Source organism: Arvicola amphibius, chromosome 9 (genome assembly GCF_903992535.2).
Source record: "Arvicola amphibius chromosome 9, mArvAmp1.2, whole genome shotgun sequence".
NCBI lineage: Eukaryota > Metazoa > Chordata > Mammalia > Rodentia > Cricetidae > Arvicola > Arvicola amphibius.
Genome location: NC_052055.2, coordinates 58,754,408 through 58,781,038, shown reverse-complemented (window position 1 = coordinate 58,781,038; position 26,631 = coordinate 58,754,408). Strand labels below are relative to the sequence as shown.

The window sequence follows — 26,631 nt, the reverse complement described above, 5'->3', positions numbered from 1 at the left end:
ACATACAGCAACAGAGACTCCTTGGCATCCCTCAGCATCCTCACCTCCTTGGTATTTAAGATGCTCCAAACGGAATGGCACACGATACCTGATCTGTGAAAGCGACTTTCCAAGGCCCTTTTTCTAACACCTGGGTCAGCCTGAGGCTGGAACTGCCACACCCTCTCCTTGATTCACTCGCCTGTATCATTCATACACGGCTGTTCCTTACAACAAAGGGAAGTGCGCACACACACAGACAATACACTGAGCTGCCCGCACTCCAAGGAGCAGGTGGATGGGCAATGAACAGGCTGAGTAGAAGAGGAACCCAAAAGGCCTTCAAGAGAAGATAAATGCTTCAGAGCTGTGGCAAGAAATGCAGGTAGTGAAATACACACAGCACAAGAGCATTTTTCTTAAAAAAAAAAAAAAGAAAGAAAGAAAGAAAGAAAAAATGAAATTTTTAATCAGAGAAAGGTTTATATAAAATAAAGTTTTATATAAAACTCAATGCATAAAAACAGAAAAAAGTTTTTAAGTAGCATAAAAGATAATTTAAGCATATAACTTTCCAGTATTTTTGTTTTGGTTTTTCAAGACAGAGTTTCTCTGTGTAGCAGTCCTGGCTGTCGTGGAATTCACTGAATGCATCAGTTTCGTTTCCTAATACTCCACAACCCACTATTTCAGGAAATTTTTAAATTTTCATTTGGATTACATACTGAACTGTACAAACTAAATCACAAGATTCATCTGCTTCTCTAACCCTTCTCTAACAAAATAGTTAAAAATCAAAACTCTTCCCATAGGCCAATTCAAGAATTCGGGTAAGCTCCAAGAATATGCACAATGAACAGAGGAAGAGGAGCCTACTGCACAAGAAACCTTCACTGCAAACAGAAAGCTGATTTCCACTGTAAAGGACAGAGCACTCAGCTCCTGCCCACTCACAAACTCCTCCCTGGGGCCAATACTGCCAGTGAAAGGCCTCTCAAGGGCTTTCTTCAGTGCTCCCGGTCTCCATCACTCACTGTCAGTGTGTCTCAGGTTCTCAAAAGAGTCAATTAAGAGAGTCTAATTCTGCCATGCCAATTAGCTGGGTTAGATTCAGAACTGAGCACAGACATTAAGAAGACCAGGAAGAAACATGATAGCCACAGGAATGTGGGGACTTGGATGTGGGCTCCTAAAAATCTCTTTCTGACAGTAAAGTTCTCTACCATGGGCTCCTCCAAGACGTGTCTTCTCCACTGTTTGCCATTCCTCCTAGGGCTCCTCTCCTACAACTCTGAGCACACTCAGTGGGGACACTTAGCACACCACTGGTATTTTAATGATCTGTTTACACCTCTGGCTCCCGACTACACTATGCACTTGAGGGCAGGGATTGTCTTGTTCAACTCAGTGGCCCGCCCACATCCTGGTACAATACACACTTGCTGAAGGGGAGACTGGACAAATTGGTAAAATGGAAGCAGTGGGGAACAGTAAATCAAAGAGACAGGTGTAGCTGGGTGGAAAACTGGAATGGAAAAAAGTCTTTACTTCAGCAGGAGCTGACAGGCCTCGGGAAAGGACCCTAGGGACGTTTACCGGGATTTGACAGCAGACCTTAAAGGTGACCAGAACAAAGGGCAGGCAGGGCATGGCGACCATGGCTGTAATCCCAGCACAGGGAGGCAGAGGCAGGCGGAGGTCTGTGAGTTTGAGGTCAGCCTGTCCATACAAGTGAAACCTTGTCTCAAAAAACAGATCAATAAAAGTGTCCAGAAGAACACTTGCAGGACCTGGAGAGGAAGGAACAGAAGCACACCATAGAGCCTCAAAGCCAGAGGAAGTCATGCAGACACAGATGCACGCCCTACTCCATCACGTCTGCCGCTCCCTGTCTGCGTCACAGCCACCAGAACTCAGAACTCGGAAGTCATCCTCAGCCCTGTGAGGTGAGCAGGTTACGCTTCACTAGGGCAAAGCTTTTCAAACTTAACCCCATCTGTTTATTGCCCACTGTGCTGTTGTCTCCTCTTCCTTACAGAGGAAGCTGGTGGTGCTGGAGATCAAGGAAGGACTTCATGCAAGCTACACAAGCACTTTACCATTGACCTACAATCCCAGCCCCTGGTCATTTGGGTTTTTATTAAAGATTTGTTTTATTTTTAATCCTCTTTCTGCCCTCCCCTGTGGAAGGGGGAAAGGTGGTTGGGAGTCAGTTCTCCACCCTCAAATGGGCACCAGGAACTGAGCTCAGGCCAGCAGGCTTGGAGGCAAGCACCTTTTCTCACTGAACCGTCTCTTCGGGTTCAGTTTTTTGAGAACTAAACAACTACAGGGATTGGTTTTCCCTACCAGTAAGAGAATGTGTTTTCCACCCACACAAATGCTTATCAGAGAACACCTGTCCAAAGGTCTGCAGCAGCTGGCTGCGGAAGGAGTGCATAGTCATAAAAACAACCAGCCAGCCAGGAGCAGGGTGGGACCATGAAACTGGAATCTGTCTAGTCACCTTCAAAATTCTGCCTCAGCATGGCAGAGAAGACACGACCGACGCTGCTCTTCAGCTGGGTCTACACCTCACATAGATACATGTTCAGCTGGGTCTACACCTCACATAGATACATGTTCAGCTGGGTCTACACCTCACATAGATACATGTTCAGGCAAGACACAAAATGCACAAAGATAAAAATAAATAAACCATTAAAATATAAAAAAAAATTACTAGAGGTGGTGGCAAAGATGGCAGCAGCTACTACAAGTTCAGTAGCTGGGGCAAAACTCAGCCTGTGTGAGTTTCATGCCCACTTACTGCCAAATCTAAAAAAGAAAAGTTATAAAAGGGTCCCCATTGTCTTCAATTGATGCCTGTCACCCACTTATTCAACCCGTCACAGGGGAAGGTAGTACAACAAAAGCTGTAACAACTCAGACACAAGAAATGTCCACAGACCCACAGAGAGGAAAAGAAAGGCACACAACTGAGAGTGTCAACGAGCCCATCTAGAAAGCTGACATGAAAGGGCACAAAAGGGCTGGAGAGATGGCTCAGAGGTTAAGAGCTCTGCCTGCTCTACCAAAGGTCCTGAGTTCAATTCCCAGCAACCACATGGTGGCTCACAACCATCTGTAATGGGTCTGGTGCCCTCTTCTCACCTGCAGGCATACACACAGACAGAATATTGTATATATAATAAATAAATAAATATTTAAAAAAAAAAAAAAAAAGAGAAACTCTGTCAAAAGGGGCTGGAGAGATGGCTCAGAGGTTAAGAGCATTGCCTGTTCATCCAAAGGTCCTGAGTTCAATTCCCAGCAACCACATGGTGGCTCACAACCATCTGTAATGGGGTCTGGTGCCCTCTTCTGGCCTGTGGGCATACACACAGACAGAATATTGTATACATAATAAATAAGTTAATAAATAAAAAAAAAAAAAGAAAGGGCACAAAAGCTACGTGGTACTTAAGAAATTATTTTTATTAAGTTTTATGTGTTTCTTCAAATGCAGATTCTTTTTCACATGCATTTAGTGTGTGTGCTTGTGTGTGGCATGCACACATGGAAGAGCTTAATGGGGAAGTGTGCACCATGGCAAGCACATCAAGATTGGGGACAGTCTCTCCTTATCCTGCGGGTTCTAGGAATCAAACTTGGGTCATCAGCATGTGGCAGTCACCTTTACCACACATCCATCTCCCTAGCCCGAAAGAGAAAGCAGATATCAGTGTATCACACACAGCAGCCATCCGCCTGAGACAGCTGCACAGGTACACAAAACAGCTCTGCCTTTACCCCTCAAACCAACGGCCTTTCCCTGCTATTTCTTGGCACATATAAACTTAAGTGTCTACGAAGATTCCAATTAACTAAATACACTATTTTGGGCCAGCATGGTGGTTCAGCAGGCCAGGCATGGCTATGGAAGTTGAGCTAGATTCCGAACCCAGATAGAGGTGGAGGGCACAAGTGGCTGTGCCCACATACACACACAATTTTTTAAAAACCTTGAAATTAATGACTTATTTCTAACACTCTTTGTGTTTCTTTCTACATATAGGTGAAATAAATTTTGTATTGAATAGGCAAAGTTTTAATATTAAGAAAGAAATGAAGTTAAGTTATTACAATCTATAGTGAATTCCAGGCCAGCCTGAGCCAGAGTAAGACACTGTCTTAAAACAACACAAGTTAGAAGATGAGAATCTTCACACACGTAATAGTTTTCAAATCAGTTTGAGATTTTTGGGTTTTGTTTTTCGTTTTGTTTTGTTGAGAAAGGGTTTCTCTGTGTAACATCGATAGATGTCCTTACAATTCATGATAACTAATTTCTTTTTTAAAAAAAAATCAACCTTGTTAATTTTGCAAAGCAATTTTTGAAAGAAATTAGGACGTTCAACTTTCCATCCTGAGTAGGTGCCTCTGAGAACAGCGACTGCCGCTTCTGTGCGAGAGCGGATAACCCCGACTACACGCTCCGCTCCGAAAACTCCAATCATGGGATTGCTCTGCTTACATCACTCAGCTTTCTAGGTCAAATATGTGACTTCTTACAAATGGTATTTACTAAAGACGTCACAGAAGTCCAAACAAATAAAAAGCAATGAGTGAAACACTGAAGACACTAAGAGGCTCGACTCTTTAGTGAGGCCACGTCACTATGCCGCTGGCCACATTAATCTCACTGGTGCAAAGAACATGTTCCTTTGTTCACTTAGAAAAGCTGCCTGCAAAGAGCTGGGTTCTACAAATGGCTGAATGTTAAAAAGGAGCAGGAGGAGTCAAGAAATGGCGAGTTTCCCACAGACTTGGGCATTGGAGAAAGCACAAGCCCCAGAGAAGCAGAGCCTGGTTTAGACTGATTCTTGCTACTGAAGCTACAGAGCAAGCTGGCTACCTCCTTCCAGGGTGCTTCTGGTGGAACTTCAAAAGAATGAATAAAAAGGCTGGGCGGTGTTGGCGCACGCCTTTAATCCCAGCACTCAGGAGGCAGAGGCAGGCGGATCTTTGTGAGTTCGAGGCCATCCTGGTCTACAAGAGCTAGCTCCAGGACAGGCTCCAAAGCTACAAAGAAACCCTGTCTCGAAAAAACAAAACAAAAAAGAATGAATCAAAAGACCCTGGCACTTAAGCATACCCTCAACTAGGTTTAGCTGACACACCCCATCCCTGCCCAACCCACAGGTCCTAATGTACCTTTATATTTAACAGGTTCATTTAGAAAGTTCTACGTTGATTGGATCTTTCCAGACACCTGTTTTACAGTTCCACACAATTTTCTGGCTCCATCTTTTGAAAAGAAGAGGAGCTGATGAGATGGCTCAGCAGGCAGAAGTGCCTCGTGCACAAGCACCCTGAGCTCCAACCCTGCACTCCGGTGTGGAAGAAGAGAACTGACCCCAAGTGACCTCCAAGCACTGCTGTTGGCACACCCCATCCCCCAAGAACAACAGTAAAAAGCTTTAAAATAATAACATCAGAAGAGGAAAGAGGGCACCAGGGTCTCTGTGAGGTGCTGAACTCTGGTCAGCAAAGTCAACAAAATCCAATAGCTTTAGATGTGGCAGACAAGAGATGAAAAGCAGCTTCTCACAGAGTGAAGGTGACCAGTCAGCATACACACGAGTGGAAACAGTCCGTCATGCACGGACAGAGGACTAAATGCTCAGAAGTAGGGATGGTGCCCAGCGCCAGGATGTCAAGATAAAGGGTCATTTTCTTTATGGCTGCTTCATCACTCAGACTGTCATTTTTAATTTGCTCACAAAGGTGGAAACTATTTCCAGCAGTGATCCACAAGTGTAGCCGAGTGCTCTGCTTTTATTCTTCACCCACTGGATAATTTTTTAAAGATCTGAACTAACCAACAAAGCCACATTAAGTAATGCATGAGTCAGGCATGCTTCATCAACAGGCTAGATGAAACTAGCATGTCCTCTGGAAGTTCAGAAATATAGGAGGAGCTTTGGTAAAGAGCTGAGGAATTTTGGTGGCAGCCAATTCACACTCTCTGTAGACCAAGGTGCAGAGAAAGAGAAGGCACTACTGAGCAGAGAGAACACCACGTGTACGCGTGCACGCGCACACACACACACACACACACACACACACACACACGCGCGCACGCACACGCGCACACACACACACACACACACACAAAGTCAGCCCAAGCGAGAGCTGAGACAAGGGCTGTCTCAGGGTGGGGAAGGCTTGCCAATGGCACAGGACACACATCTCAGTGTTTGGCAGGGATTTGTAGTCTGGGGTTCCAGGCGTCAAGAGACTTAGTTTTTCATTCGTTTTCTATGTACTAGTTCTTTGATCCTACGCTACTCTCTGGCCTCAGTTTCCTCGTTGGTAGAGAGGAAGATCCCACGAGCTCCTGTTCATGATCGCTGTCTAGCATTGCTCGCATGTAGCACGTCAGAAGCTAAAGAGGATCTCCAGTGGGCAGCAGAGCCAGCGTGAAGCTACAGATTTCGGCAACCGTCAGCGTAGGAGGTGGCAGCTGAAGTGGTGGTGAGAATGATATCACCCACAAAGAATTCTGTGTGAGGAGAGAGGAAGGGAAGAAATCCTGGGAGAAACTGACATTTGGGGAATAGACAGAGTGGGAAAGATGGCACCAAGAAGCAGGGAATCCAGGACAGACAGGAAGGAAAGGAGAGGAGAAAGAATGACAGCCACAGCCACAAATGTAAAGTAAGCCCTGAAAAACCGTTGGCAGCTCAATTGCCAGTGGCTCGGTTAACAGTTTATGGGGAGAGAGAGGCAGGCTGCTCAGAAGGAAGGGTGTGCGTGTCTCCACAGGAGTGAGGAGTCTACAGGCTGGAGGAGGGGTGGGGTCTGTAAAGAAAGACCAGTGCATATCTAACTAGAATGCACTATGATAGAGGTGGAGATGAAGGCCACAAACACTAGGAACTTCATAAGTGCCGGGTATTACTTTAGCTGGGGACACTGCCCCAGAATTTAGTCACACTCACGAAGTTTATGTCTCTTTCAGAATAGAGACATCCAAGAAATACTGTAATTAATGGTGTAATTACACATTGGATGAGGTGTGCTAAGAACTGAGACTCCAGCAGAGTCTCAAATGAACCAGATGGTTCAATGGTTAGTTCAAGGGCCTCCCAGCCTCTGCTTCATTGGTGGTATATGTGAGTCCTTACTGGTGTGTAAATATCCTAAGGGAGCTGGCAGCCTTGGGCCAGTCACTCTGAGAAGCCACAGTCTTTTTCCCCCACTGTATGAAACCAATGTAGTTATCTGTGTTTGTCAGAATTTTAAAAGGCAGAAGCACTGGGGAACATTAATGACACCTCTTCCTCTAACCAGTGACAAAGGTCAGGTGTGGGGAATAGCACAGGTAATGGAGATCACCTGTCATCTGCACATGGCCTGTAAGAGAGCCGTGGCTTTAGGGCTGCCTTTGGGGTCTAAACTGACAGCCACCCTAAGACTCCGTTAAGATGGAGAGAACAAGTGGGGCATTTTGATTGGTTTTGAATTGTATGCGTGTGTGTCTCTGCCTTTCTAAGACCCAGTTTTCTCAACTGCAAGATGTATTAAGAGAATCCACACACTATGAAAAGAGTTAATACGTGGAGAGGCCCTCACAGACTCCTAGCTGTCAGCCTCCTATTCTAAAGGCGAAGGAAGTTAACTCAGGAAATGCTCCAGTGGGGTGTGATGCCTGTACTATACATACTTGGGGCTTGGACATGTACGATCAGGATCAAATCCAACCCTAACCATATCAAAGGCAGCATCATGGAACTTAACACGGTGCTAGCAGCCACATGCCTTTCAGCTACTTACTGAGGGGCGATTTAAGTACCACTAAAGAGGGCCCATCTTTCAGGTACTGGGCCTAAATAGAAAGGACGTGTCCTCCATTCCCCTCCTTCTTGCTGGTGGCTGAAAGAGAACTGTGGTGATCAGCCACCTTGGACTTCCACTGTGAGCCAGACACAAGGACTGGGAAGGAAAAGGACAGTCGAGACCTAGCACCTGGCACCTCATGAAGGACACTCCACTAGTTCAGACTACCTTAAGTGCATGTTGTCTGTCACATGCATCACACCCATAATCCAGTAACTACTTAGGAACTAAGATGATTTTCAGTCAAAGGCAAATAACTGTTGCCACACATGGTGTCACCAGCAGAGCCGCAAACTTACTAAAACACTTAAAAGACATTTTAACTACTATTTAAGACACACCTCTAACAATCTTCACAGCTAATCAGTGTATACAAATGGAATCATGAGGGCTGGAGAAATGGCTCTGAGGCTGAGAGCACTGGTTGCTCTTCTAGAGGTTCTGAATTCAATTCCCAGAACCACATGGTGGCTCACAACTGTAGTGGGAAGCCACTTGTTAGTTCTCAGCCACCTGGCTAGCTTAGACCTAAAATAATCACACAGAAACTGTATTAATTAAATCACAGCTTGGCCCATTAGCTCCAGATTCTTATTGACTAACTCTTACATACTAATTTAACCCATTTCTATTCATCTGTGTATCGCCACATGACAGTGGCTTACCAGCAAAGTTTTGGCATGTCTGACTCTGGCAGCGGCCCCATGACTTCTCCCTGACTCGGCCCTTCTTTCTCCCAGCATTCAGTCCAGTCCTCCCCGCCTAGCTCTGCTCTGCCCCGCCCTGCTCTTCTATAGGCTCAAAGCAGTTTCTTTATTCATTAACAGAGGGAAATCCCACATCACACAACCATCTGTAATGAGATCTGATGCCCTCTTCTGGCCTACAGACATACATGCAGACAGAACACTGTATACATAAAAAATAAATAAACCACTTAAAAAGAAATGGAATCATGAAATTTCTGAAATTCCACAAGGTAAATATGGTTTACTTACTTGTAATCAGAGCATGGAGGGGGACACACAACACATGCCTAACTCTGAGTTTTGAGCGAGGACCAGTGAAACGGTCAGAAGGTAAAGGACTTGTTGCCAAGCTGATGACCTGGATTCAATCTTTGGAATCTACATGGTGGAGAGACCTTCCACAGGATCCCACAACACGTGCATGCATGCAAACAAACACACACCCTCCCAGAAGATAGATAGATAGATAGATAGATAGATAGATAGATAGATAGATAGATAGATAGATGATAGACAGACAGACAGACAGACAGATAGATAGGTAAGGTATATAGTAAAGACTTTCAAAAGAGCCTTTGAGTTAGTGGATCAATAAAGCTATGTTGCTAATTCGGACCGATGCTATTCTAGAGAGGCTGACAAGCACATGGGCCACAGCAGGCACGTAGAGGTGGGAAAGCCAATTTTGTGTAGTTGGTTTGCTTCCTCCACATTTATTTAGGTTCCAGGACTCAAACTCAGGTTGTCAGGCTTGCAAGGCACCTGCTAAGCCACCTCACAGCCCATCAAAATGGCTTTTCTAAATTGCATTTGTTATTTTCACTATTAAAGTAAAACCAGCAAGCACGTGATATGCTGTTCCTTCCCTAAAATATCATCAAAATAAACTGTAGTAAAAACAGAGATGTGACACAGTTTCTAAGTTCTGATCTTTACATGCTGGAGGGTGTACCTGAAAATAAGTGAAGTACCATGCTTTTCCCATGTTCAGATTAAGAGCCATACCAGAACAATTGGTAATTCCAGGAAACCCCCCACATTTGAGCAAAATCAACTCTGCTAGTAGAGGCTTATGCTTAGTCACACTGTCAATCCAAGACTCTTTCACTATCAACCCTGTTCTTGCTGAAAGTTCTTTAAACTACTAAGGTAGGGCTAGACAGCTGGCTCAGTGGTTAAAAGCCTGTCTGCTCTTGCAGAGGACCTGGGTTCGATTCCTGGGAGCTAACAACCTTCTAACTTCAGTTCCAGGGACCCAGCGCCCTCTTCTGGGCTCCTTGGCCACCACATGCAATGGCACACAGACACATTCAGGCAAAACTCTCAAACAGAAAATTTTAAAAGCTTAAAAAAAAACCTACTGAGTTTATGGCTTTATAATCATAGAGTGCTTGTCAAAAGGACTGGTTTTACGAAATGCAGAGATTAAGGGTCTCTCCTTTTAATTTTGAGACAGGTTTCATGTACTCAAGCTGGCCTTGGCCTCCTAGTAGTCCTACTCAGCCTCTCTGGGTGGATAAGAGACTGGTACCACTGCTCGGGACTGAGATGATCCGGGTTCTGATGCTCACAGATCACTCACTAGCTGTCTCTCTGGCAGCTACTTTAACAACATTTTTTTCTTCCCCGTAGTACTAGCGAGTGAATCAGGGCCTTGCACGCTAGGCAAATGTTCTAGCACTGGCTGACATCTCCAGCCCTGAGCTGTGCTTCTGTTTCTGGAAAGGGAACCTTTCCCTGTCTCACAGATTGCTAACACATGATTAAGTGACTTAACATGTAAAAAGCTCCCAGAGAAGTGATCAACCCAACCTAGACCATAAGCCTTGGCCACCCTCTCTACCAGCTCTGTTCTAAGTGTCTTCAAGGCTGCATCACGTTGCAGTGCATGTTGGGAGAACACAAGCACTGGTGGGTTTGTACCCCGACTTCTTTCCACTAACAGACTCATAAGGAGAACCTGGGAGGGCTCCCTCAGCACACTAACACAGCAGCTGGGAAGTTCAACCATGTGACTTCACTCAGGGCTGACAACAGGAATTCCCACAATTCCAATCTCCCCTTTGTGATCCAGCCAAGAGAGAGGACTTTTGCTCTCTGGTTAAGGATCAGAATGCTGAACTGTACCAGAAGAGTGTGGCATCTACAGCATACTAGAGCAGGAGCACAGGGGTGAAAACGGTGCCCACCAACATCATATGCAAACAGACTGGGGTCTTCAGAGAAGGGACACCAGCCACATAGCCTAGAGTAGATATAAATGCAATGGGGCATCAAGATAGAGGATAAACACTGGGAAGTTCACCAAGAGTAAGTTAAAGGGGAGAAGCAGTCACTAAACTGGCTAAAATATGATGACAATCCTAAAATAGTTCATTCCTGCAGAAACATTTCAGAGAAAAGATGGACAAAGAACAATAGGTGAATAGGTGCAATAGGTGAATGTGCAGAATGGAAGGTGAGGAGTGCTGGAAAACTAGGGGTGGGGCACAAGGTAATGGTTCCGCATCAGAGAGCCAGGCTAGAGCCAGGGAAGCAGAGCTGGAACACTGAGGAGGAGCCGGGCTGGAGCACAGAAGGCAATGAGAACTCTTTTTGAGAATGAGATACAAAATCTGAAGGCATTAGCCATACAGGTATCTTGGGAACAGTTTTCTGGGCAAAACCCTCAAAAAGAAGAATTGGCTATGCAAATCAGTAAATTGAGAAACATAATAAAATCCAGAACATGCCAGGTAAATGCCAGCTGCTCCCAAACAGTCCTTGTCTTTAAAAAATAATTTTCATATAAACAAATGATAAACAGGAGTGCCTGAGTTACACAGAAATATTTCTAAAAACAGGTCATCTGTGTATGAACTAATCAATTAAAATGGTTATCTGGGTGAGGGAGAAGAATGTTCTCTGAACCCCCAAGCAAGAGGAGGCTAACCTGGGCCAGGTTGGCAGAGCCCAGCCTCCGCCTCTTGTAAGGCCTGTTCCAACCTGCAGCTTCCACACAGTAACCCCACAGTGCTACATGGCAAGGATAGCTCTGTTTTTCTCATTTGTAAAATGGTATTTAACCCACAATCACACACACTATAAAATGACATTTCTGTGAAGACTAGCAGCCAACTAATTCTAGAGTCAATCAACAATGTTAATAATTAAACACTAAATTTGCAGAAAATATTTTCTCTTCATCTGCTACTCACTGATAGGAGCCAAGGGCTGGTTCTGAAAATCATTTGAGACATCAAAAGGTGCCTAATTTTAACTTTATTTATAAAAGTGAGAGAAAGAGGTATATTTATTCAAATACATGATCCCTGAACGTACTTGCCTAAACCCTGAATGCATAAATGGTCATTCCTAGCCATCATGAAAACAGCACTTCCCAGACTCCCAGACATCTGAGTTAGGTCTCCTTTTGCTGCTCAGCTGGGCTGAGTGGGAGCAGCAGGGGATGGATGCAAACTCTCCTTCCAGGACAGTGGTCACAGACAGACTACAGAAGTCTGTACTCTCCAAGCTCCTGCATCACAGAGCCATGGAGAGATGGTGTTGCCCATTACTGTCACACTAACACATACATCCAGCAGCTCCACCTCTGAGGGAAAGAGGTAGTTCTATTCCATACTCTAGTGGACATCTAGTGAAATGACCAAGAAAGAAAACCAGAACGTGCCCTCAGGACAAGCAACTGTGTACTGCCCAAGGATCTTTAAAATGTGTTTGGTTTGGTTTTCTGTTTGTTTGATTTTTTGTAGATGTTATTTGAAGCAGTCTTTCCACAGTCAGGCTGACCTTGAACTCACAATTCCACCTCGGCCTCTAGGTTTATAGGTATGTACACACCTGGACATAGAAGAAACTGGGGAGCAGGTAGCTCAGTGGCAGAGCAGCTCGTCCAGCATGTTCAAGGTCGCGGACACGGGAAAGGCAGAAGGAGAAGGAGGGAAAGGAAAGTTCATGAGAAATCGCTTGAGTGAAGCCATTTCCTGGAAGAACACTCACTCCATGCCATCCACTGGGACACAGAAGAACACACCTGCCCAATGGGAAGAAGCAGAAAAACTAAGCTTGCAGCTCACTCTAAACAGATTCACCAGCACAGACAGGGCCATAGAAGCCATCAGTCACATGTGCGCTGACAGAGAGCACCAGAGTCTGTTTGTCTTGTCTCATGAGAGGCAGAGCTACAAATCCTGTCTAGTCCTCTCTGTTCTCTGTGGAACCTACAGGGGCAATTTAACTAACAAAATATGAAGATCACTTACTCTGTGTATGTGTGCATGTATACATGTGTATACATGCCTGTGAGGGACAATCCTGACTAGCTTCATCAAGGTGGGTAGCCCCATTCCCCAGGCTTCAGTCCTGAGGAATATAAGGAGGGAGCTAAGCAAAAACATTCACTGCTCTCTGCTTCCCTGGGCAGGGGCAGGTCAGTGGCCTGGGCTGCCGTGGCCTTGACTTTCTCAGGATGTACTTGAGCCAAAAGAACCTTTTTTTCCTTCAGTTGTTTGTCATGTATTTCACAGCAGCAACAGAAAGGGAACTAGGGCATATCTAAGCTGATGTATAACAAACCTAGGGAAGTTCATTTTGTCAGGGGCCAAACTGTATTTCTGAATTGACTCAAACTTAAAAAATACATTTGTAAACATGTCAATGACTCTCCGAGCCTGACAACACTGAGCTTTCCCCATTACTCAGCGTTAGATACTGAGTTTGCCCTGCTAGTCTACATCTTTACAAGACATGCACTGTTCTACTCTAGACTTCACTTTCTTCCCTTTCTTTTCTTTCTTTTCTTTTCAAGACAGGGTTTCTTTGTAGCTTTTTAAGCCTGTCCTGGAACTCACTCTGTAGAGCAGGCTGGCCTCGAACTCACAGAGATCTGCCTGTCTCTGCCTCCCGAGTGCTGGGATTAAAAGTGTGCACCACCACCGTTCGGCTGGGGCTTCACTTTCTAAAACTAAGGAAAGCTCTACTAAATTCTAAATCAGCCATATGAGAGGGTAAGATTGCTTCCCAGATAGGCAAGGTAGCCACACATTTAATCCCAGCACTAGGGAGGCAGAGGCAGGAGGATCTCTGTGAGTTTGAGGCCAGCCTTGTTTGCAGAGTGAGTTCCAGGACAGCCAGGACTACACAGATGAACAGTCTTGATAAAACAAAAAACAAAAAGGGGAGAGGCAACATCGCAGCTGCATCCTCAAGACAGACAGAGGCCAGGAGCAGAAGAGTGCACACAGCCCAAGTCCTGAGGCTCTAGGACATGAAAGGCGCTGGTGTGAAGGGCCGGTTAGAGACCAGCACAGTGAGGGACAGGAAGTTGTGGAAGAGATGAAGCAAATCGAGCAGAGCCCTGAGAGAGCAAGCAGTTGATTCTACCTCAGTCATGAAAGACTAAGCAAGCAGCTCCAACGGCTAAAGGTTCTAACAGAGCACTCCGCCTCCTGGGAAAACGGTGTACAAGAGACCAAAAAAATGGAAGCAGGAGACCAATTCCGAAATTCCAATTTCCAGCTGAGGAGCAATGGTCAGTGTGGAAGAGGATGTGAGAGGCACAGAGAGAACCGCAGGCGTGTTCAAGTACTGCAGAAACGGCGACAGGTGGAAGGCGACCTAAGGTTCTGATTTCACCAACTGTATGCATTAGGGTCTGTTTACTGAAGTGAAAACGAACTGGGAGAGCCCCAACCCTCCTATGCACCCAGGAAGTCAGGACCATGGGCCACTGTCATCCACGCGGAACTCACACAACTGGCTTCAACTACAGGTATGGGCTTAAAAGTCAACAACATAAAGACCAACCGTGTGAAAGCCACAGGATCTAGAAAGAGAAGAAACTGAGAGAGGAAAGAGTAAAATCACTCTAGCCCAGGACAGGCAAGCAGGGACAGTCAAGAGAACAAGGAAGGCTCTGTAAGGCAGAAAGACAACGCAGGATTTCATCACATTGGCTCTGTGAAGCAGTGAGAATGGAATGGTACCAGCATCAAGTGGCTTAACACAGCAATGGGAGAAAACAAAAAAGGGAAGTGCGAGCGGGGGCACAGCTCAGCCGCAGAGTCAGCCGGCTGTGCTTGGCTAGGAGACCCAAGCTCCTGCCTAGCACAGTCCAAGACCAGAACAGACCAGTCTTTGGGAAGATTGGTTTTCTTGTGAAGAGAAGAAGAGAGTGGGCCATAACTACAGGAAGAGGTGACTGCACAAGGATGATTTCCTGTTAAAGAGGGCCCCAGAACATAGCAATAGACTCCACCCACAGACAGGAAGAGCCAGCAGACACAGGAAACAGAAGAGGGACAAAGAGACAGCAGAACCCTGTGAAGGAGGTGGAGGAGCTGAGGCATGGTGTAGGTAGACAAGCACTCCTCCTACACTACAGCCACCATGATGAGTGGGGACTGACAGTGGCCTGGCTGCCAAGGGTAACGTGATACCATGGTGGGAAGTAGCCAACGATGTTTGGACTGCCTGCTAATTTTTCATAAGCATGAGGCTTAGCTAATGGGAGAAGAAGAGAAGGAAGCAGGTCTGATATGAAGCTATGACACTGTTCTCAGAACGCAAGATAGCATCACCCTGGCTCTAAAGGCATGATTCTAGTTACAACTACACAGAATTGTAGAAAGAACTTCGTGTATAGTCTTCGCTTCAGTTTTATTAGACAAATTCATACCAAGAATTAGATTTTTGTGTGTTTAATGCATTTAGAATGTATATACCTGTATATGGTTATTCATCTGTGTGGACACAGGTATGAAAGTACGTGTGTGCACATGTGCACTGAAGCCATAGATTGACACTAGGAGTTTTCCTTGGTCACGTTATATAATGAGGCAAGGTCTCTGGCCCCGAGAACCCCATCTCCCTCTCTGGTCATTGTTACAGAAGGGCTGCTGTGTCTGAATTTTCATCTGTGTGCTGTGGATGCAAGCACAGGTCTTCCAGTGCACCACCAGCGCTTTGTCCACCAAGCAATCTCCCGAGGTCCAGTAATTATGCCTCTTAATACCTTCCCTCTCCCAAACAGAATACACACCCTCAGGTTCCTCTGCCTAATTATCAGTCACCTTTTAAAATGGACAACAAACTAAGTAGGGGGATGTGAGGGGAGAAATGTAACCACAAACTTTCTATATTTCTGAGTAAAATAATACACAGATGCGAGAGAAAGCCATGCCAGGTCTTGGCTATACCAGTGTCCTCCAGGTAACTTGTCTCCAAGAGGATGACTTGCCTTTTTCCCATGATGCAAAGCTTAACTCAAAAGTCACCTTTCTCATAATAGTTCTCTCTCTCTCTCTCTCTCTCTCTCTCTCTCTCTCTCTCTCTCTCTCTCTCTCCTGTGCCTTCTTTGTATTTTTTCTATTTTTATTTTAAATAAAATATAATAACATCATTTCCCCCTTCCTCCCTCTAACCTCTCCCGTATCCCCTGTAAAAACAAAACAAAACAAAACAAAAATAATAATACACAGATGCCTATGTTTTACTGATTCAATGGTTAAGGATTAAGAGTACTCAGGCTGGTTCCCAGCACCCACATCTGACAGTTCACAACTACTTGTAACTTAGTTCCAGGGGATCTAATGCCCTTTCCTGGCCACTATAGGCACTTCATGTATGTATGTATGTATGTAGGCACCCATACATATATATATAATTAAAATAAATTTTAAAAATGTTTAAAATTACTAGAGATGACATTACATGGGTAAGTGGGTGCGGAATAGATGAAACTATATTGGTCCTGTGTATATTTGTAATTATCACTACTGAGCAATGGGTACATGGAGTCTTGGTACTCTACTTTCTCTATATTTGAAAATGTCCAGAATATAGTGGTAGACAGTATTAATCGAGAAGGCTACAATGGAGCCAGTATTTACCTTACTGCTTCGTATAAGATGATACTACAGTTCCATAAATTCTACCTTGCATTCTTAACAGCAACTCAAGGAAAAAGCTGCTACCAAAACAAAATCCACTTCACTTCAAAACTGAGTCCCTTCTGAAGCACGATTAATAAAAAAAACTCAGAGAGAGAAACTAGAGTTTAACCTGAAGATCTGAAAAGCAAAGCAGCCAACCACTGGTTCTTACCTCGACCTCAGTTGGAAATGGTGATCCTGACTGTGTGTTGAGAGCTGTTTCCTCCCATTTTATAATCCTCTCTAGGGTTGGGACTAAAGGTGTGCCCCACCATGATTAAAGGCACGCACCACCTGGTTTCTATGGCAACTAGTGTGGCTACTGGGATTAAAGGTGCATGTCATTGTGGTCACTGGGATTAAAGTGTGTGTTACCATAACCTGGTCTGTAAGGCTGACCAGTGGAGCTGTTTTACTCTCAGATCTTCAGACAGTCTTTATTTATTAAAATGAAATGCCACTACACCCTTCTTTCCTCCTTCCGGATCCACCCTGGTCAATCATAGCATGTGAGTCACAAAGGACCTAAAAGAAGGGGGCACTCCCATCTAACTGGGGAGGCTCTCCTGTCTCCACTAAGCCCTGCCCCAATCAGCATTGAGAGAGGTGACATTTCAGTTACAAAGAAAAATGGCAAATAAAAGGTTTCCATCTTTCTTTCCATCCTAGATAGAGTTCTACAACTTCACAGCTCATGAACCCCTGCAACAAAACAGCTCGCCCAAATTCACCTTCCTTTCTGCCAACCAGAAGACAACGCAAACAGCACAGGACCGCCCTTGATGGGAAGAACGGAGCACCTAGCCTTGCCGCCTTGGGCAGGTGAATTTACAGCAGGACGCTTAGCTCTGTGGTGAGTGTGGGCTGCAGTAGATGCTCGGGAGGGAAAGTCAGCACTGAGTAATTCCCTCCTGGGCGTAAGAGTGGTAGTAGGCACGGATCCACTGACCACGTCCTCATCCCTCCCACGCTCCCTTCCACCCTCCCTACTGCAGCTGGTGGCTAACGAGAAGAACTGCACACCACAGGGACCAGAGAGCCAGGTTCCATTGGCCCTCACAGTCCAGCTGGTGCAGCCCAGGTGGTCTGACTGGTTTTACTGGCAGGACTGGTTGTCCCAGGGGTGTACGTTATTTCTGAGCGCAACAAAGAGCATTTTCTTCGCACACAATGAGTCTTCAGAACACATCCGACTTTGAGCTCACGAACTCCTAGCACTTCCAGGGATGCAGCCGGCTAGTTTAAAGGCATTCCTAGAGAAGTTCTTTAAGACTCAGTTGGGACCTTTATTTTTACATCATCAGATACTGTGGTTCTTATGTTTAGAAACTAATAACCCAGGATGACCTAAGGCACAAATACGAGCCTTCATTCCTAAGAGGGACCTATCACCTCTAAAATCAACTCCTACTGAACATAGTGAAAACACTTTCTCCAAAATCAGACAATAATAGATTTTTTTAAAAAGTAAGTAAAAATAAAAGCTTTAAAGTTATTTTTATTTTATGTATGTATTTGTCTGTATATATGCCTGGTGCCCAAGGAAGCCAGAAGAAGGCATGGGATTCCCTGGAACTAGAGTTATGGATAGTTGTGAGGCATCATGTGTGTGCTGGGAATTGAACTCAGGTCCTCTGGAAGAACGGCAACTGCTCATAACTGCCATCTCTCCAGCCCCAATCAAATTTTTAATTTAAAAAAAAATGTTTTTAAAGGGCTAACAGGTGTGGTGACATGTACCTGGATCCCAGCACATGGGAGGCAGAGGCGGGTGGAGTCTGATCTACAAATGAGTCCCAGACTCTAAATAAATACATAAATCTAACAGATTATGAGACAGAACTAAAATAAAACTGACTTTTCGAGGCTGGCATTTAGGCCTGTATGACAATTTTGTTGATGGGAGCTACCTTGTGTACCACAGGCTATCCCTCTCACATCTTACTATAACAACACAATTAGTGACTTTGTTAAAATGAAATCAATATCCCTAGATGCTAGAAACTCCCACTTTGCAAAAGCAATGTTTCTAGCTACCGGGAAAGAACCGGCCCAGCACAGAACACCTTAATGACTAAAGGAACCATGTTAAACACAAATGTAAGCAACACTGTAGTAGACGGGAGAGAAGACACAGGAAATGAATCTACCTTTGGATATAACAAAATCACAAGGCGCACTGTTAGATTCTGTGTTAAGAACTAAAGGAGACAGGCTTCAGTCACAAAAGTAGACAGAAGGCTTGCCATGGCCTTTTCCTGGATGGTGAGCGCAAACACCCTAGGTAGCCTGAGTCACTCCCACCCTGGGATCACACATGACTCACAGCTAAAGCCTCACTGTGGACTCTCCTCTGTGTGATGTGAGCTCTCTTTGGATGAACACATTGGCAAGCCAACGAACGCGGTTAGCAGGTTTGTGGCCCTTCCCTGCTGCCTTTGCCCCTGAAGGCTGAGGTGAGGCTCAGGACCGGTTTTTCTCTCTGTGCCCTAGGATAGTCCCAGCATTTGCCTGGTGCCTGTCTGAAGAGTGGAGTGGAGTCTCCGGAGATCTGACCCAGAGTTGCATTCAATTATGATCAGCATCCTACAGGACATCAGCAAAGGCAAAGAGTGAAAGTCAGAGGGGAGAGGAAGAAACAGGAAAAAAACAGAGTTCCTCCACAGTACATTACAGTCCCCTAAAATGATATGCCCACCTCTCTGCCACCCAACCCCCCAGCACTGAGTGAGGGTCTTCAAAGTAAAAGGCACTTTAATCAAGACAGGAAGGCATTACTTGCCTTTTTGACTACATGAAAGACTATTTGAAACAACTGTCATACTTGTTACAGCTCAAGGCAAACACATGTACACACCAGTGATGAGCTGAATCAACTGCTTTTCCTCTTTGACTCCACTTCTCAAACACTGGGAAGAAATGCATATCTGAAAGCTATTTTCTCTGAAATAAATGAAGTGACCCTTGTAGTCCATGAACTCAAACTGATTTCAAGCAAAACCCACAATTTTTTAAAAGCTAAGCACAACAAACTCCTGATAGTTGTGGGGAGAGGGGTTGGGGTACATAGGTATTACATAACAGTGTGGGGGCCAGAGACTGAGCTGAAGCCATCCACTTGGCTTTTGATATCAGTCAAAAAGCAACAGTCAGGTCAGGAAGCTTCAGGATCCGCCTATCTTGATTCCAAGTGTGCCATGCTGGCATCTCACACAATCTAAATCTAAAGTCAGAACTCATTCATTGTGCAGCAAGCACTTTGCTGACAACTATCCCCAGTCCCCATGATTTTGATACCATTTAAAGAAACATTCTAAATTTGGAGGATATGTACAAGTCAATGAATTCAGTGTTTTTCAAATAGCTTTTTTTTTTTAAATAAAGCAGACATTAAAGCTGTATGTGGTAGCACAAGCCTATAATCCCAACATTCAGAAGTCAGTAATGAAAGGTCAGGAATTCAAGGCCAGTCTTGGCTACATAGGGAGTTCAAGGCCAGCTGAATCTCAGTTTTGTGAGATCCTGTGGAATGGAGAGAGGGAAGGAGGAAAGAAGAAAGGGAGGAAGAGAGGGAAGGACGGAAGGAAGGATGGAAGGAAGGACGGATCAAGTGAATTTGTGAAGAAAGCCTTAAAAAGAAGAGGAAAAGCCATGCAGTGGTGGCACACACCTTTAATCCCAGCGCTCCACAGGTAAAGGTTCTCAGGTCTACAAAGCAAGTTACGGGACAGCCAGGGCTACATAGAGAAGCCTTGCCTTAAAAAACCAAAAAGAGGAAGAATCAGGCAGGTTGTACACACTTGTAATTTCACACTTGAGAAAAGAGGATAAAGCAGGAAAATCAAGTTCAAAGCCAGCCTGAACTATACAGCAAGACCCTGTCTTCCCAGCCATGCACTGTAGTGAATGTCTGCAATCCTGCACTTGTAATTTTGAAGGCAGCCTGGGCTACATAATGAGATCCTGTTTTAAGAAGAGAAGACAGTTGACTGGGAGGTAGTGGTGGCACACACCTTTAATCCCAGCACTTGGGAGGCAGATGCAGGCGTATCTCTGAGTTCGAGAACAGCCTGGTCTACAAGAGCTAGTTCCGGGACAGGCACCAAAGTTACACAGAGAAACTCTGTCTCGAAAAACTTGGGGGCGGGGGGAAAGGGCAGAGAAAACTACTGAAGGACCAACAATTTCCATCATTCCCATAAACAAATGCTTGCTATGAATTTCCAAGAGCCCAAATAAGGTTCTTCCCACAAACATGGTTGGCTCCTTGGCCTACTCACACTGCCATTTCCTACCTCAGGATCAGCCCACCCTCATATCAACCATGCACGGCAAAGGGAAGCATTTCAAAGAGAGATTGTCCATTCCTCATTGGTTTCTAAAGTCTCCCTCTGCTGTGAATCCAGGCCTGCCAAGTGTAACATCTCCAGCATTTCTTTGAAGATTTGGTGGCCTTGCCCTAGACAAGGAAGTGGCTGATCTGGCTGGCAACATGGGGGAGGGGAAAAAGAGCTGTTCCTACCTCATGTGTGTGAGCCATGTGCTGGAGATAGGTTGGGGGTTTAAACAGCTTACATCTCCACCCCTGCAAAGCTGGACCAGGGGACACTCTGCCAATCAAAGAGTTCAGTTAGGAAGCCAACTGTAACATTGAATGGCTTCCTTTACTATGACCATTATTACTAGAAGTAGTACTGTAATAACAATACTGAAGAGGAGGAGGAGAAAAAAACATGCAAAGGAGCCAGGCATTGTGACCTGTGAGCACAGCCACTACCACAGGCCCCAGCAAGTCCAGGGCTGAGATGACGGAAGGAGCTGGAGGAGCAGGGAAGGATCTGGCACAGGTCCACTCCGCACTTATGAACTTAGTCAGTAACACCCAAGGGCTCATCAACTGCTACAAGAAATGTCTTCGACAAGTATCACTGGACGTTGAGTTCCCTGACAGATGAATGTTTCTAAGGTATTTTGAGAGAGAATGTCGCCCTTCGTATTTGTTTAGAAAATGAAACTGGCAAGGAGTGTCAAGATTCCATACTGAAATTAATTTTGCATGCTGCATCCACTTCCAGATTGTAAGATTTGGGGAAAGAGTTCCAAGAATTCTTATGATCATTAAACACAAAGAAAAACCTAAGTCAAAAGAAAAACACATTTAGTCATAAGAAAAATACATCTTCAAAATGCCCTCCAGTTACTGAAATATGATCCATAAATATTTATCTTTAGTTGCTTTCAAAGTACTTGAGAAGCCATTTTATTGGTAAGAATGAATCTTATGCCTTCAAGTAAGATAGCTTCATGGTGTCTCCATAATTAGACTTTGCCGACCTTAACCCGCGGAAGGGAAAGTTCACATTCTGGAGAAAGAAAATTTTTGCAAACTTCTCCCGTCTGACTGGCTCATCTGTGACAAGTGTGGTCTCCACTGAGGAAATAAGACTTCCCTGAGCAGCTCCTTGAGCAACTGCTGCTACTCCCAGTCTCTAGCAGCAGAGTCTAGAGCAGTGCTTCTCACCCTTCCTGATGCTGCGACACTTTAATACAGTTCCTCATGCTGTGGTGAGCCCAACCATAAAATTATTTTCATTGCTACTTCATAACTGCAATTTTGCTACCATTATGAGTCATAATGTAAATATATGTGTTTTCTGATGGTCTTAGGGGACCCCTGTGAAAGAGTTGTTTGACCCCAAAAGGGTCATGACCCACAGGTTAAGAACCCCTGGTCTAGGCCTCCAGCATATCTCTGCCACATCTCCTGACATGGAGTGTACATGGAGCGTCCCAACACTGAGTTGTGGGTGACAGGAAGAAATGGGACTGAGACAGGCTAAAGCAATTGACAGGACTGACTTTTACTGATCGCTTCACTCCCGAAACCGTTCAGCACAGAGATCTGAATGGGCATTTCAGCAATTACCAGCTTAAGGGGACAGAGGGCTGCAGTGTCTGGGTGAGCGGCTGAGATCTGCTTCATTGGGGTAATGTGCCAACAGTTTGCACTAGATTTCATTGGACACCTATAAGGATATTAACTATTTAATTCAGCCTGAATGACGGCACTCATATGCAGAATGGCCATGCCTATCAGTTTCTGAATTGTCAAAGAGCATCCTTTGTTTCACACGCCTCCTAGCCAAGATGCTGTGCTGGGCATATTCTCAAGCTCTCGGCTGTCTCTTGGAGCTGCTTGGATCTGATTTAATACTCTTCGGGAAGACTCACAGCACGAGAGGGGCCGGACCACTGAGCTGCTTGGGAAGACTCACAGCAGGAGAGGGGCCGGATCACTGTGCTCCATGAGAAGCAGGCACTCTGGGAATGTTCAGTTATGGAAACAAGCACCAGACAGCAACATGTTTGCTGTTACTCTCAATTTCATTAGCATAATGGAGAATCTGAAAGCAATATTTTAAGTAAACGAATTTAATAGGCTCTTCATCTTACACGACTGACATATTAGAACTCTCTCATTATCTGGAAAGTGGCCAAGATGGGATGGAAGGAAGGTGATTCACAAGAGTCAGCACAGGGCCCCGTCAGTGTCTTAGACACAGCCTTCTCCTGCTCAACCTGACCCATCACATCAACTAGGCGTCCCTTGCCCGCAGCACTCAGGAAATGTTTGCCTGAGTCAAATGTTACAAAACTGTTCTCACACAGCCTGAGTTCAGAGTCACAGATTACAACCTCTACCCCCACCTGGGCAATGCTTTCAGTTCCTCTTGCAAAGGACTTTTCTAGGAAACAGATCTTAACTTCACAATGTAAACGCAAAACAACAAAATCAGCTTTGTACAAACACAATTTTCAATTTTTTGTTTATTAGTATATGAGAAAGAGAATGTGAGAATGAGAGAAAGATCAAGCAAGATCATGTGTGGAGGTCAAAAGACCTCTCTTTTCCACTGTGGGCTCCAAGGACAAGCCTCAGGGCAAGCACTGTCACCTGGTGAGCCCTCTCACCAACCCAAACACTGTCCTTTAAAGGAGGAGTATATATCCAGTGAAGTTTAAGAAAAGGCTATGGCCTTTTTTGTCTTTGAGTTTTTGTTCGTTTGTTTTTCTTCTTTTTTTTTTTTTTTAAGACATTTTCTCTGCATAGCCCTGGCTGTCCTGGAACTCACTCTGTAGACCAGGCTGGCCTCAAACTCTGCCTCCTGAGTGCTGGGTCTAACAATTTCTTTACATCAGCATGAAATGGACACCTCAGCTTAGAGAAAGAGAAGCTACATGAAGGTGACAAAACATCCGAATCAGGGACGGGGTCTTGGTTTCCACTTGCAGAACAAAGAAAAGCTGCTCAATGTTGAAGACAAAGGAGTGACCCAGAGACGGTGTCAGCAGAGCAGCACTGTCAGGACCCAGGACAGGCTGGGCCAGCACCTCTATGCGGCTCACAGCTGCACCCGGAAAGGGTTTCCTACAGGAACACTAAAACTAAAAGCTGAAACACAGGCAGAGATGCAGTTTCAAATCCATTCCAAACCCTGAATATCTGTAAAAGCCACACAGACAATGAAACGGCCTAGGTTTTTGACTCCTGCCTACCACCAACCAATTGTTCAAGAAGCTGCCAACAACAACAAACCCTCTGTAGGGCCTGAACCAGCAGCCTGCCCTTCCCTGATCCCTCCCCACACGGTCACTGAATTTGCTTTCCCTGTCCCTATTATCACTTACCTCAGCACACAACCACACTTGAACTTCTTTTTCATTCCAGATCACTTCCTGATTATGCCTTCTTTGTGGGCAGGGGCTAGGTCACAGCTGTTTTGCTACAACTCATTGTCTACTAAATAGCTTAATTAGTCAACAAAAGTTTGGTTGAGAAACTAAAGCCAACACAACTAAGAATCTTTTTAAAAAAAAAAAAAATGCTACTCTTAAACCTAGTGGTGGTGCATGCCTTTAATCCGAGCACTCAAGAAGCAGAAGCAGGAGATTCTCTGTAAGTTTGAGACCAGCCTGGTCTACAGAGAGAGTTCCAGGACAGCCAAGGCTACTTAGAGAAAGCCCATCTCGGAAAATCAGAGAGAGACAGAGACAGACAGACAGAGAGAGAGAGACAGAGACAGAGACACAGAGAGAGACAGAGATTTATCTGACACATAGTTCCTAAAATAGTTTATCTAAAATGGAGCATGTTTTATTTAAAAAACAAACAAACAAAAAGCTACACTCAACTTGGTAAAAGGTACTAATAGCCAACAGTAAGTCTGGACAATCTCCAACTGCCACCTAGGAAGGTGCTGAAACTCCAAACTTCTCATAGAGACTCACCCCAGCCAAACTCCTTAAAATAACTGGAAGGGACACCACCTTTAGGGTATTCACACCAACATTCCCTTTCATCGCAAAAGTCAGGTAGGCTAATAGGGGAGGACTAAGCCTTGGCTTTCCATGGAGAAAGTTACTTATCATATTGCAGCGAAGCACCCTAGAGTCTCTAGAAAGGTTCATCCCTAGCCTAACCCCCAAATCCTACTAACTACTCCAGCCATTAACTAATTTCTAACCCTACTAAATACCTCAGCCATTAACTAGTTTCTAACCCTACTAACTTCCTCAGTCATTTTAACCTATTAAGTAACTACCCTAACCATTAGCTAATTTCTAACCTTACTAACTACCTCATGCATTAACAAGTTTCTAGCCCTACTAACTTTTTCCAGTCATTAACTGTAACTGGAGGTGTCTCTCCCACCACCAGTTCCCGAATAACCACTCTGAGGCTTAATATTAATTACAACTGTTTGGCCTATTAGCTAAGACTTATTATTAACTAGCTCTTACAACTTAAATTATCCCATTTCTATTACTCTATATTTTACCACAAGGCTCGTGGCTTGTTACCTCACATCTTGCTTCTCCAGTGGCTGCTGGTGTCTCCCCAACTCTACCTTCGTTCTCCCTTTTTCTTTGCCTAGATTTCCCGCCTGGCTCTATTCTGCCTGGCTATTGGCCAAATCAGTTTCTTTATTAACCAAGACATATTCACAGCATACAGAAGGGCATCCCATATCAATTAACAGTTTTATAACCCTACTAACTAGCCATTAACTAGTTTCTAACCCTACTAATTACCTGGCCATTAACTAGTTTCTCTGTTATGATACTTTATTGACCCTAAAATTAACAAATTACACTTAAGAGACAGTATCATGCAACTGAGGGGCCTCTTCAAATTGAGAGGGCAAAGTGATACTATCCAACTGCTACTGCGTCCACCACCACACTGCACCATGTGCCCACTGCTGCATACTGCGGTGCCCTAATCACATGAGGGATGGGAATTCTTTTACAGGAGAAATGGACACAAAAAGCAAGTGTCTGTAGAGGTCATTCTCCAAGGCTTAGTTAATTCCCTGATATTTAGAAGGAATCTTTTTTTGTTATTATGTACACAATATAGTTGTGTATGTGCATGCATGCATGCATGTAAGAATACATACTATGGCATGTATGTGGTAGACAGAACAACTCTAAGGATTCAGCTCTCTCCTTCCACAGTGGGTTCCAGAGATTGAACTCAGGCCATCGGGTTTTCCTAACAAGGACTTTTACTCATTGAGCCATCCTGTTGGCCCTAGAATTAATATTTTATCAAAGTTCTATAGGCAAAAAACAAACAAAACAAAAAAACAAATAGAAAAGTCTATTTCTGATGTTAAGCAAGACAAAAAGAGGCCCATAATCATCTCTCTTGCCTCTGACTGCCACAAAAGTTCGGAATTAAACAGAACCATCAGGTTTTCTTAGAGAAATAAGAAAAATAGCAAGACAAGCAGGAGTGTGCACTGGGCTCACAGTGCTGTGGACTTCCTGCGGCTGCTGCGTTACAAAACAAAACTCCTTCAGTTTCTGGCTTTCACCCAAGAATGGCCTCGTCCTTGTGCCCCAATTCACAAAACAGCATAGTGGACACAAACTAAAACTGCTGAAATGACCTCATCCTGGCCAGAAGCCTGAGAAAAACTCACGCAAGCCACAAGCACAAGGTAATCTCTCTTCCTGTCATTTCTCCACTCGTGGCTTAGGTCTGAATTAGTCGTGGGACTCTGAAACCTCAAGATGTGAAC

At 44.7% G+C, this 26,631-nt stretch overlaps 1 protein-coding gene across 1 annotated transcript in view; it reads right to left on the bottom strand.

Annotated features, from left to right (window-relative positions):
* The window catches only part of Dip2b (disco interacting protein 2 homolog B), a 157,237-nt gene that overhangs the window by 118,375 nt on the left and 12,231 nt on the right, over positions 1 to 26,631 (bottom strand).